Below are 13,272 nucleotides of genomic sequence, written 5' to 3'. Positions count from 1 at the left end.
TAACGACCTGCTTCCCCTTTTGGTGGATCTCTAACTCCCTCTCCCTCACTATAAATTTGTTCTTCACTTTCCTCAATGGGTTGGTCATTGCTGGTTGCCATTATTATGCTCAATTGTGCTTAGATGTTGCCATTTTGGTGACAGAGGAAAGGAGAGCTTGTTAAGTTTGGCTTAGACTTGGAACCATCCTGAAGGAGGGCTTCAACATCAAGGCACTAGTTGTATGCTCCCCTCTTCGATTTAATCATTGATACAAAACATGTTTTACTTCCCATAAGCTTATCTATGATAATTTTCTTAGTACAATACTCCTTGATCTGTTATATAACTTACATTGGAATGCATATGCTATGATATCACTTGTTGTTGTCTCTTGATCTCTCTTGCAAGTATTTGGACGTAAAGAATAGCGAGCAGTGAGCCTAGGAGCTAAGAGATCGAGATCATCATCAAAGGTCGAGCGCACAGGAGAGAGATAGGCCATCTCCCTTTCTCATTTGTCATTCTGATTTAGGTTATGTAAGTTTGCTTGTTTTGTTATGGTTGTTACTAGACCCACACATTGGGCTAGAGGGATCGCTTCTATCCGTAGAAGGGATTGCTTGGTTAACAGAGAGAGAGAGAGAGGTACATTACATGCAATATCATCACAAAGTTGGGGAAAGCATAAAAAAACACTATTCAACAAATCTCCAAGAGAGAGATGCAATACAATTACATTACACTATTCAACAACTCTGAGAGAGAGCGAGAGAGAGATGTAGTACAATTACATTACATACAATATCAACACAAAGTTGGGGAAACCATAAGAAAACACTTTTCAACAAATCTTCGAGGGGGAGAGAGAGAGATGCAATACAATTACATTACACTATTCAACAACTCTGAGAGAGAGAGAGAGATGTAGTGCAATTACATTACATACAATATCATCACAAAGTTGGGGAAACCATAAGAAAACACTATTCAACAAATATTCAAGAGAGAGAGAGAGCTGCAATACAATTAAATTATATACAATATCATCACAAAGTTGAGGAAACCATAAGAAAGCAATATTCAACAACTCTTCCTAGTTAGGAATCAATCCCAACTAAAGTTGGTCACCCCACTAAAGATCTTCAACATGTTGGTATCAACACTAACAAGTCCTCCTTGGCACATAAACAAAGTTGTATCACACAAGCTCTTCTCACTAGAATTTTTGTCTTCTTAGGGTTTAAAATACCTATCTATGTTGCATGACAAGCGTACATGGATAGACAACTTAAATGCTAGCCCCCAAATCCACTTTTTCATCCTAAGAATTAAGTCCTCAAACCCTAGGTTTCAACTCTTGTATCAACACAAGCATAAAGACCTTCATGGAACATCAAGGATATAAAACAAAACCTTCTTCCAAGCAAGGCATTGTTTGGGTCTAAAATGCGAATGCAAATTAGAGTTTCATTTACTATCAATCCGGGTAAGTAAACTTTGAGGATCATCCAATATATATGGACTTAGAGACAAACTAAACTAAGCTAGGTGAAGAAATGCCAAAGCTCCCTTACAGGAGGTTTTTCATTGGGATCTCCAACACCTATTTAGTCATTTAACAAAATGAAATCTAAAAATTAAAAGACATTATGACAAGTGTAAGAAATATTGAAGCTCCCTTACAGGAGACTATTCATTAATATTTCTAACCATCTTAATCAATAAACTAAGAAATGAAGGCATTTAAACATAATTCAAATTGATTACAGGAAATATTAAAGCTCTCTTACAAGACACTATTCATTTATATTTCCAGTATCAAGATCTTTAAAGTAATGAAATTAAAAACATAAATGAAAGCTTATTATACCAAAACAAGTATGCAAGTGAGGCAATGGGGGCCCTCCATAGCTCCACAAGCACACCTAGAAAGAAGTCAAATGTAGAAGAAAATCCAATCCACTTTATTTATCCTCAATTGCAAATTGCAATTACAAGCTCCAAGTTCTACATTCCAAAAGGTTCTAATTCTCCATTATAATGATCCTAAAATCTAAAATTACAAATGAAGGACGAAGTTTCTAAATTCTAAAAATTAAGATTACAAATGAAGGAGATAACACTCCTATTTATACAACAAGATGGGATAACAAACTCATAATGATGATCCACTATTTCCTCTTCAAATCCACATATCTCTCAACCAATGGTGGCACATAACCCTATCCTCCATGATCTTCTCCATGAGGTCCATGATCTTATCCATAAGGTCCATGATCTCCTCAAATTCGAATTTGAACATAGAGTGCCACATAAGGGTGCCTTAGAAGCTTCCTTTGTACCTACACATGTCAACAAACTCATTCTATTTGTTAGGTATAATATATGGATATTATTTTCCAAAGTTTAACCACAAATTCTCTTAAAAATACTAAGAATTAATAATGTTTTGCAAACATAATGATAACCCATTTAATGATGAAAGTGAAGCTAATGTGATGACATGGTGGTGGATTAGAGGTGAGAAAATGTGTGAATGGAGAGAAAGTGGATGTTGAATGGAGTGAAAGTGGATGTATTTTAAGGATAATTCTTAGGCCCAATAGGCATCACGCCATGTTGAAGACTCATTAAGGTATTCTCTCAATGATATTTCCATAGTCTCACAACCCATAGATATAAGGGTCCAAAATCGTGTAATGCATTAGCTCCACTCTCCATGTATTTTACAAGGGCATAAATCGTATTACCATAACAAAATCTATGATAATCATCATCATCTTCAACATCGTGTTATTCTCTAGGCATCACACCATGTTGAAGACTCATTAAGGTATTCTCTCAGTGATATTTCCATAGTCTCACAACCCATAGAAATAAGGGTCCAAAATCGTGTAATGCATTAGCTCCACTCTCCATGTATTTTACAAGGGTATAAATAATACTACCACAACAAAAGCTATGATAATCATCATCATCTTCAACATCGTGTTATTCTCTAGGGTTTACATGCATATCAAAACACTAACATCACACAAGAGCAATATCTCCAATAACATCCAAGACACGTCTCTCAATCCATGTCTTCTCTTATGGTTTCCTCATGAAAGCTAGCATCCTTCTCTAAAAATGAATACAAGATCTATCTCCTCTATTATACATATAATAGATGACACACATCATCATAAACTAAGTGCATAAGTCCATACAAGTAACCAAAGAGGCAACTCCACATGCAGTGATTTGCAATACAAGAAGGTGAGTGTGACAAACCAGGGCTTATCCAACCCTTGAAGTCAAATGCCCTCCAAGTAAAATTTTCATTTGAATCAATGCCATCATCCAAGACGACATTCTCTCCAACAAGTTATTATAGTCAAATTATCCCTCTTCCATGGTGTTCCATTATCCAAGTGTCCTCATGAAAGGTAATCCTTGTTTAACTATGTGCCACATGTCCTCTCAAGTGTGTAGGAATGTATAGGGTAAGTTCCTCAAATAGAACACCAAAGGACACCGCTCATAAATAGATCACAGATCAATACACTAGTATTCTTAACGTGGTTAAAATCCTCAAAGAGGGAAATAGTCCACGGCTTGAGCCAACACGGCCACTTCAGCCAATTTATCAATCAAAGAAAGAAAATTTACATAAGATTCTCTCATGAACAGTCACCTTACAAATGACCCTCCATGCTCCTTAAATAGAGATCATGGACCAATTGGGTGTTAAGCCATGGATCAAGTGTCGGTAATACCGAGGAGATAATGAACTATCAAATCACTTCATGTCTAGAACATATCGTGACCATCGGATTGTAAGTTACAAAAGTATATAGTAAAGAAACACACTTTACCTAACTCTACACTAGGCCAAGTTATACTTAATTATTTCTTGTGTGTCGGAATATCCTAACATCCCCCCTTAAGAACAACTTGGGATAGGATTGAAGGATGTACAAATATGACACAATAGGAGAAGGAAGGAAGCATTAGAGCCTATCCCCCCTTAGTGAAAACTTCCTTAACTCCAACCATAAACCGAAGTTTAGTAAACTTCACCTCTATGAGAGCCTTTGTAAATATATCTACAACTTGATCATCAGTTGAACAATATTGCACTTCAAGAACATGGTCATGAATGAGCTTTTTAATGAAGTGCATGTGTAGTTCAATGTGTTTGTTGTGCTAATGTTGGATTGGATCTTTGCATAGTTGAATGGCACTTTGATGATCACACCAAAGTGTAGTCAGATGTTGCTGCTAAAAGCCAAACTCTGACAGGATCTAACGAAGCCATAGGGCTTCCTTACTAGCTTTTATGGCACCACGATACTCTTCTTCAGCTAAAGAAAGAGAAATGACACTTTATTTCTTGCAATCCCATGTAATAGGTCCAGAACCAAGAGTGAAGACATAACCTGTAGTAGACTTCCGATCATCAGGGTCACCAGCCCAATCGGAATCAGTGAAATCAACCAATAGAGGAGATGCTTCTGCACTGTAATGAATCCCAAACTGAACTGTACCTCGAACATAACGAAGTATTCTTTTAACTGCGTTCCAATGACTTTCACGTGGGTTTTGCATAAACCGAGAAATAAGGCCAACAACAAAGGAAAGGCTAGGATGGGTATGGGTCAGATACAAAAGTTTTCCTACAAGTTGACGGTATAAGGAAGCATAAACTTCAGGGAAAGTACAAGTGACTGAAAGTTTGGCTCCATACTAAAAGGGAGAAGGGGATGGCTTAAGGTCTTCCATGTGAAAGTAGCGTAGAAGATCACAGGCATACTTGGACAGGGAAAGGGAAATACCTTCCTTGGATTGCAAGACTTGAATACCAAGAAAATAATGCAAGTGTCCTAAGTCTGTCATTTTAAACTGATTTTTAAGGCTGGACTTCACATGGTTTATAAGGTTGGGATCACTACCAGTAAGGATAAGATCATCAACATAAATAACAAGAATGATAAGAGACTTACCCACTTTCTTGGTGTAGACAGTATTGTCAAAATGACACCTAGAAAAACCAGTGTTTAAAAGAAAGCTATCCATTTTGGCATACCAAGCCCGAGGGGCTTGCTAGAGACCATAAAGGGATTTCTTAAGCCAACATACAAGGCTGGAGGATGTTTTTATAAAGCCAGGGGGTTGTTCCATATAGATTTCTTCATGCAAGTCCCCTGCAAGAAGGAAAATTTAACATCCATTTGATCGACTTCCCATTTGAAAGAGGTAGCAAGGGAAAGAACAAGGCGGATAGAGTTCATTTTGGCAACATGGGAGAAGGTTTCAATATAGTCAATGCCTTCAACTTGTGAAAAACACTTAGCAACAAGGCGAGCTTTATGTTTATCAACTTTTCCATCTGTTCCAAACTTGGTTATGTAAACCCATTTACATCTAGCAAGTTTTCTTCCCTTTGGAAGAGGAACAAGATCCCATGTATCATTTGCCAATAATGAACCATATTATTCATTCATAGCTGCATCCCAATCTGGATGGCCTGAAGCTTCCGCAAAGGTTTCGGGATCATAATTCATTGAAGCTTGAGCTAATAAAAAAGAGGCTCTATCAAACTGAGAACGTGTATGTCGTTGATCTGTAGGATCACCTGTAAGAGCACCTGTTGCATCCCGAGTAGCACAGACCCATTTTGGAAGCTGAGGAGCTGAAGGAGGATCCTGAGAAGGTGGGGGAGGATTGTCATCCTCGTTGTCATCATCTGAAGAAGAAATATTTTCAGAAGTATAAGGGATAGAGAGAGGTGGCACATTTGCCGAACTAGGCTTGTAGGCCGATATATTTTCAGAAAACTTTACATCTCTTCTAATGATAACATTTTTGGACTTAGGTGAAAGAAGTCTATATCCTTTGACATCTTCAGAATATCCAACAAAAATACATTTTTCACTCTTAGGTTCTAAAGATTTATGTTTCTCATCTGGAATATGGGCCCATGCTTCACTTCCAAAAACACGAAAGTGACTTACATCTGGTTTAATTGAGCTCCATGCTTCTTCTGGAGTGATATTCTTTAAAACCTTAGTAGGAGTGCGATTTACTATGTAATTTGCACAGTTAATTGCTTCTGCCCAAAAATTAAGACTAAGTCCTTTAGATTGAAGCATACAATTAGCCATTTCCTTTAAGGTGCGATTCTTCCTTTGGGTTACACCATTTTGTTGTGGAGTATATGGAACAATATGTTGGATTTGAATTCCATGCTCAGTGCAAAAGTTAATGAATTTGTTGCTAACATATTCTCCGCCATTATCAGATCTTAGCTTAAGAATTTGATGTCCAGATTGTTTCTCAACAAAGGCCTTAAAGGCCAAGAACATGTTAAATACTTCACTCTTGGGTTTTAAGAAGTATACCCAAGTGCATTTGGAGAAATCGTCAATGAAAGTTAAGAAATACTTGTAGCCAGAGAATGAAACAACTAGAAGTGGACCACATAAATTACTATGCACAAGTTGTAAAGGCGCTAAGGCATGCTAAGAGGCACGTTTTTCAAAACTATCCTGATGATTTTTTCCGAGTACACATCCGAAACAAACACCATCTCTACAAGATACCATAGGAAGACCTGTCACCATATTTTCTTTATATAGATTTTGAAGGGAGCAATAGTTTAAGTGACCAAATTGTTCATGCCAAAGTTTACTCACTTCATCATTATGGGCAACAAATACTGAGGGAAGATTTAACAACCCAAAGTTGTTAAACTTATACAACCTTGTAGAATCATCAACAATGCCAGTAGCTAAAATTTGTCTAGGATCTCTTAGGTCCTTAATTACAACATCATGAGGTGAAAATTCAACGGTTTTACCTTCACCTGAATGAGTTATCTGATATACAGATAGAAGGTTGCAGGATAAGGTTGGAACACATAATACATCATTAAATTGACCATTGTCTAGATGAACAGTTCCAGTCCCTACAACACTAAGAGATCTATCATCACCAACATATATATTTTTGGTGTTACAATCATTTAAAGAAGAAAACATGGCTTTGTTTTTGGCCATGTGATAAGAAGCTCCAGAATCAATGAGCCACTCATGAGAATGAGAATAAGAAGATACATTTAGTGCATAACCAAACCGAGATGCTTAGCAACCACATGCAGAAAGTGTTATTCCTGAAGATGAATTTGAAGTTGAAGAGTGCTCCAAATGGATGTTATGCTTCTTCATTGCTGCTTCCAAGGCTTCCATCTTCTTAAAGCATTTGGATTCTAAGTGGCCATCTTGACAAAAGTTGAAATGTCTATCAGTCTTCTTCCCTTTGTTTTTATTTGCCTTATCATTTCGTTGAATAGATTTTTCATTTTGAGACTAAAATTTCTTAAGACCCTTGTTTAGTTTAGGACCATTCTTTTTAGGATACTGCTTCTTAGGATTCTTTGAATTTGGTTGTTGCTGGGCTGCTAAGGCTTTCTTATAAGAGCTTCCAAGATTAAGAAGACTATGATGTAAGAGTTTTTCTTGTTCTCTTATTAAAGAATCACAAAAGGCATCAAAAGAGGGGGACTTGTAGTCTTGTCCTTGAGAAATAAAGGCTTCTCTAGTAGAATGGAAGGTGGAAACAAACACAGAGTAGGCTGGTACCAACTCAGTAAGAATGGAATAGTTAAGGTTACCTTCTTCTTTCTTAACCTTAACACCTTCTAAGAGAAGTCTAAGGGTCTTGAACTTGGACAAAAAATCTTCAATGAAAGAAAAATTATTGGGGTCCAACGTAAGCAACTCATTTTCGAGTTAATGGGCCCTAATTTCATTTTTAATTCCAAAAGCTTTATTGAGTTGTTTCATTGCTTCATTAGGGGTATCAAGTTCTGTGACATGGAATCTAAGGTCTTGAGAAATAGACATCCCTATTAACCCACGTGTTTGATCTTGCCTATTTTTTCATTTGGCTGCCTTATCTTCATCTTTAGGTTTAGTTTCTTGGCCTGAGACTATTCTGTAAAGACCTTTACTTCTGAGTAAATCCACAATGTAGTACCACCATTGCAAGTAGTTGGTGTTGTCAATAATAACTTGGCATGGGATTTCCATTTTAATAGAAACTGAAGTTGTAGATTCTGAAACTAAGTATTCCAATGGAAAGATCTCGAAAAATTAGGCCGATTAAAAAAATGGCTCTGAAAACGACTTCTGGATGAAGAAGTTATCGCTTTTTGAAGAAAAGTTGTTGAATATGCCGACGAAGAGCGTGAATGTGCGAAAGTGAATGATAATGTTATATTTAAAAAAAATCTCCCCCCCCGCTACCCGCCCCCGCGTTCCAAACTTCATATAATTAGCTCACTTAAAAAAAAAAAAAAAAATGTCACCCACTTTTATAAATAAGTGAAAGTCACTTTTACAATGGTATTTTATGAGCTACCCACTAAATTGTAACTTAAATAAAAGATAAAGAGACTTTAGAATTATAAGTGACTCACTTTTTATAATGGGTGAGAACACTTTTACATAAAGTAACTTTAAAACATAAGTTACATGTGTTTTTTGAAAAAGTAACTCAACAAAAAGAAAGACTTGAACTCAAGACCTCTATTCTCATAAAGTAACTTTGAACCAAGTGAACTAGTTCAAAAGGTTAGTAATTTTTGGAAAAGATGAAGGATTTTTGTTTTTGTTTTTTTGTTAGCCACTGAATCTTTGGGGTGCGTGCTTACTTGAAAAAGTCATTTTTGCCTACAAAAGAAAAAGCCACACAACCCAACACAGACATAAAAAAAAAAAACAAACCTTATAGCTTGAAGTTAGCTTTTGCTAGAAACTAAATATTTTCCTCAATGTTTTTGGTTTTTCGTGATCACACTAAGGCACGACAGAAAAGAACATACGCATGAGAAAAATCCTTCATTTTTGTTTCTGATTTACCCAAATCACATAGAGCTGCGGGGCAAAGAGCATATGCAGAAATGAAAGGTATAGATCCAGCAATAAAAAACAGAGAGATAAATAACTAAAACTGCAAATAAAGATTGTATACCTCCAGATCTTAAAAATGACGTAGTTAGGGCTGCCAGAAACCTTTTCACGTGAAATGAAAGGGGTTCCTTACTAGAATAGATGCTCCTAACCCAATAGAGCAGTCCTCTCAGCCCGAAAATGGTCAGAAACAATAGATCTATGAAACGACAATCGAATGTAGTTGTACCGGCTTCCAATTTAGATCACCAACGGATGCGGCCCTCAAATAGCTTTAATACCATGTAGGAATTTACAGGGTAAATTCCTCAGATAGAACACCAAATGACACCGCTCACAAATAGATCACAGATCAATACACTAGTATTCTTGACATGGTTAAAACACTCAAAGAGGGAAACAATCCACGGCCTGAGCCAACGCAGCCACTTCAGGCAATTTATTAATCAAAGAAAGAAAATTTGCATAAGCTTCTCTCATGAACGGTCACCTTACAAATGACCCTCCATGCTCTTTAAATAGAGATCATGGACCAATCGGGTGTTAAGCCATGGATCAAGTGTCAGTATTACCGATGAGAGAATGAACCGTCAGGTCACTTCATGTCTAGAACATATCATGACCGTCGGATTGTAAGTTACAAAAGTACATAGTAAAGAAACACATTTTACCTAACTCTACACTAGACCAAGTTATACTTAAATTTCCTACGTGTCAGAATATCCTAACAAAGTGAATAATTATACTTTCATGTGTATCAATGTGGTCAGCAATATCCAATGTAACTCCTCAAATTATGTATCCAAGTCCATCAACAACTTCCATGAGGTATGCCCCTCAACTCAAGCTTCCTCAAGTCAAGTGTACAACTGTCAAGATGCATATCACATGCTTCCAAGCTTCAAGAGTTAAGTGCCCTCCTCTAAGTGCCTAGAACTTCTCCTCATAAGTAGGTTCCTTGCCTCATCGAGTAATCAAATCCCTCATTGTGTACACCCAATAGTTTAGTAGTCACACAAATTAGTGCAACTACCTTGTAGGTATAGATTCTTATCACTCTAAGTAAGTCAAGAATCCACCGAAATTGATCCATCCATATGTCCATGAAGCATTTCCAAGGGACTAGGAGACTTATCACTCTCCTTGCAAGATGAAAACACTTTTAAAGTAACCATAAAAGATAACAAGTTATGGGGCCACCTCTAGTATCTTATAGAGCTACCCCCCTAAAGTAACATTGATAATACAATGTCTAGACTTGTAACCAACATGATGCTTTCACATATATGTTTATCCTGAAAGAGCATCACAAACTTCAAGTTTTTCAAAATTGAGGCTTTTGTGATTTGGATTGTGTTGAACTTCTTCTTCCAGGTCCATCACATTGGAAACTTCTATGTGGACATTTCGAACCAACAAGTGTGGTTCATCTTCAAGACATATGGCTATCTTTGAAGGGCTTGATGTCAAAGTGCATGCAACACCATTGATTAACATAGATTCTCATCCTTAGCTCATTTAATTGATGGTGTATGGTTGGGCATGTAATGTCATTCGTGACTTCAACTTCTTGATTACCTTTGTTGAGAATAGGTTCTTCTAGTTACCATCGTAAACAATAAAATGTAGCAAAGTCCACCTCACCCACATTTGCAAGTATAAGAGGTAGTCACTTTCATTAGGCTCCTATTGTTCCTTTTATTGGGATTTTGTTGTAGTGATGGTAACACTAAGTTTTTTGTTGATGATCCATTTTCCCATATCCAACTCATAAATTAGAGCCCAATCCACACAAAGATTCCAAGGCTATCATCTTGGAAAATAACAATTGTTTGGAATGACATTCATTAGTTTTGTACCAAGAGAATGTGTGGATATCATTTATTGTCATTTTACCTTTTCTATTTCAACTAAGGCCACCTTCATAATTTTGTTGCTATAGCTAATTTTTAGACCTAAACTCTCTTTGACCCTTTAGTCATTACTTTTTCTTGATCTTAACAAGTTGTTGGTAAGTTGCTCCTAATGAAGAGATGTTGATACATTGTGTTTATTTTTAGATGAACAAAGTGTTACTTAGAGTCCTTTATATTAACTTTGAATGCAATGTGTGGAAGGTATTGATATACTTTGTCCCTACCTAGCTTTATCGTGCTCCAAAGTTGTCTATTTCTTGTACTTATCATCATAAGTTCTCAAGAGGTATAATTCCTCCTTGAGAGTATGTTTTGACTTAGATTTTGTTGATGGGCTGGAATATTCTGCCAACAGTCAAGAGGATCTCCCCGGTGTAGGCTCCCAACTAGAACCTACACCGTTTGTGGTAGGGATCCCTTCCGGTATGTAGGCCCAGGCCCCAGCTGCCATTCAGTTTTGTAGAGTCTACTTTGGACCTTAAATAAATACAAGGAAATAATTGACAAATATCTATGTCACATATACCACGAATAGCCAAACCATAAACAACATAAACCTTATGTGGAGTTGTTGTTAGCAGACTCTAAATAAGACTCATGTATTCTAAGATGAAATGCTTAATAATTGTAAATAAATTCACAATGATCAAACATTTATAAACATGCATAACTTGTGCGTCTAAAACAGATTATACCAACACCAAAGAAATAGTTCACTCACACGAGTATAGAGTTAGCGAAACAAATACCATTCATACGAAGCAACATAAAGTGTGGAGTATGAGACAGCATGTGAGAAGACCGCAAGGAAAATACTCATGGAATTAGCACATAAAGCATTTAAAGAATCCAATAGTAGAAGCTTACAATCATTCCTTGCATATATTAAAAGGACATCTATTCTCTCAAGCAATGTATGTCTCCAAAAAGTCCTCAGCAAAAAGTCCTTTACAAATGAGGCCTGAGGGTTTATTTATGGGGTAAGAGCGACTCTTGGTCTACCCTTGACTCTTGGACTACCTCATGACCTTTTGTATTCTCAACATGACTTTCGGTATTCTACATGACCTTTCATATTCACAAGGTGTTTTAGGCTACTATAGACAAAAAATGTCATGAAATCACTATCAACCTAATTCACCAATTTAATAATGGCAAGTTCTGGAATGTCAAGCTTGAGCTGTTCTGTCAAATATGTGCGCCACAAGTTATATTCTATTGCAATGGGCATGATCTGTTGCTAACCTTCGTCATTTTGATGTAGGCACTCGAGGGAATCGGGAATGAGAGTGCTCCGTTTGGCGTGCACCTGATTATCCAAGGTTACTAGCTTGGTGTAGATCCTCACTAGTTCTACCACATAATGTGTGATGTTTTCTTTGGTAATCGGCATGTCCTTTGTGCGGGTTGCTTCTTTAAATGTCTCTATGAATGCATGTACTTCCGAGGTGATTTCTTCCTGCTTCCTGACCTGCCCAACCTCTCCTATTGCGGGCACTCCATGTAATTGGATTACTGATTCCAAGCTGCTAAAAAGATGCTTGTAGGATGCCAGTACTCTTTCCACATATTTGGCTAGTTTGTCTTTAGACTGAACTTTGATGCGGAGCTGGACTTTAGTATTTAGCATGGTAATTCAGTCCTTCTTAGGGACCACAGTCGAGGCCCCCGGATACTTAATGGACCATTCATGTATCCTATCCAAAGCAGTCACAACTTCTTTAAGCATGGCTAGCCTTTCTTTTCTGTGAGCCTGGATGGCCACAATGGGGGCTATTGTGTGGTGTAGTTTAGACATTTCCTCGTAAACTACAGTCATGGCTTCCCCCAGAGTCTATGTTTCTGCCTCAATGGTTGCTTGGAACTCTGTTGTGCTTGAGTGTACTAAGGGGAGTGACGCGTTCTCTTACTCCATCTTCTTCTTTTCCTGTTCTAACATGGTGACCCTTTGTTCGGATGTGTAAAGCCTGTTCTACAAATCCACAATTTGTTTTCTTATCCTGGCCCCATTATGTTCTGTGGCAACCGCGAAAGCCGTCCCATCCGAGGCAATCATTTGAGGGTTTGTTGTAATATTAGGCACGATATCTTTGGCCATGGTCACTGACAGAGGCTCGGCTAGTTCCTGTTGCAAAACTTCTTCCTTTCTTGTATGATATTGAGGTTTATCTCATCGAAAGTGAGTCAAGTGAGATCTAGGACCTCCTCATCTTGATCCTCTGAGATGCCCAGCTCTTGGAGTGGGAGATGTCCGCTAATGAGGGGAGTAGTAGGGAGTATGTCTAATGGAGGAAGCTCGTTTTGTCCCGTGCCCAAGTCAGCTGTTTTGCTGGTCTCCCCTTGTTCGCTTTCTCCGGCTTCCTTTTCTGTATCCCTCCTAAGCTCTTCTCGTTGCCTTTTCTCTTCTTCTGCTAATGCCC

The 13,272-nt window shown here is 37.5% G+C and overlaps 1 pseudogene; it reads right to left on the bottom strand.

Annotated features, from left to right (window-relative positions):
* LOC149167382 (ABC transporter G family member 35 pseudogene) overlaps nucleotides 1-12,950 on the bottom strand; it is a 98,893-nt pseudogene extending 85,943 nt beyond the window's left edge.
* Nucleotides 12,951-13,272: the final 322 nt, after the last annotated feature.

This window comes from Pinus tabuliformis, chromosome 5_1, assembly GCF_031772625.1.
Source record: "Pinus tabuliformis cultivar Carrire ecotype Pingquan chromosome 5_1, CPIR1, whole genome shotgun sequence".
In the NCBI taxonomy this organism is placed as follows: Eukaryota; Viridiplantae; Streptophyta; class Pinopsida; order Pinales; family Pinaceae; genus Pinus; species Pinus tabuliformis.
Note: the sequence above shows the minus strand (reverse complement) of the source record. Positions and strands in the feature narration are given on the sequence as shown.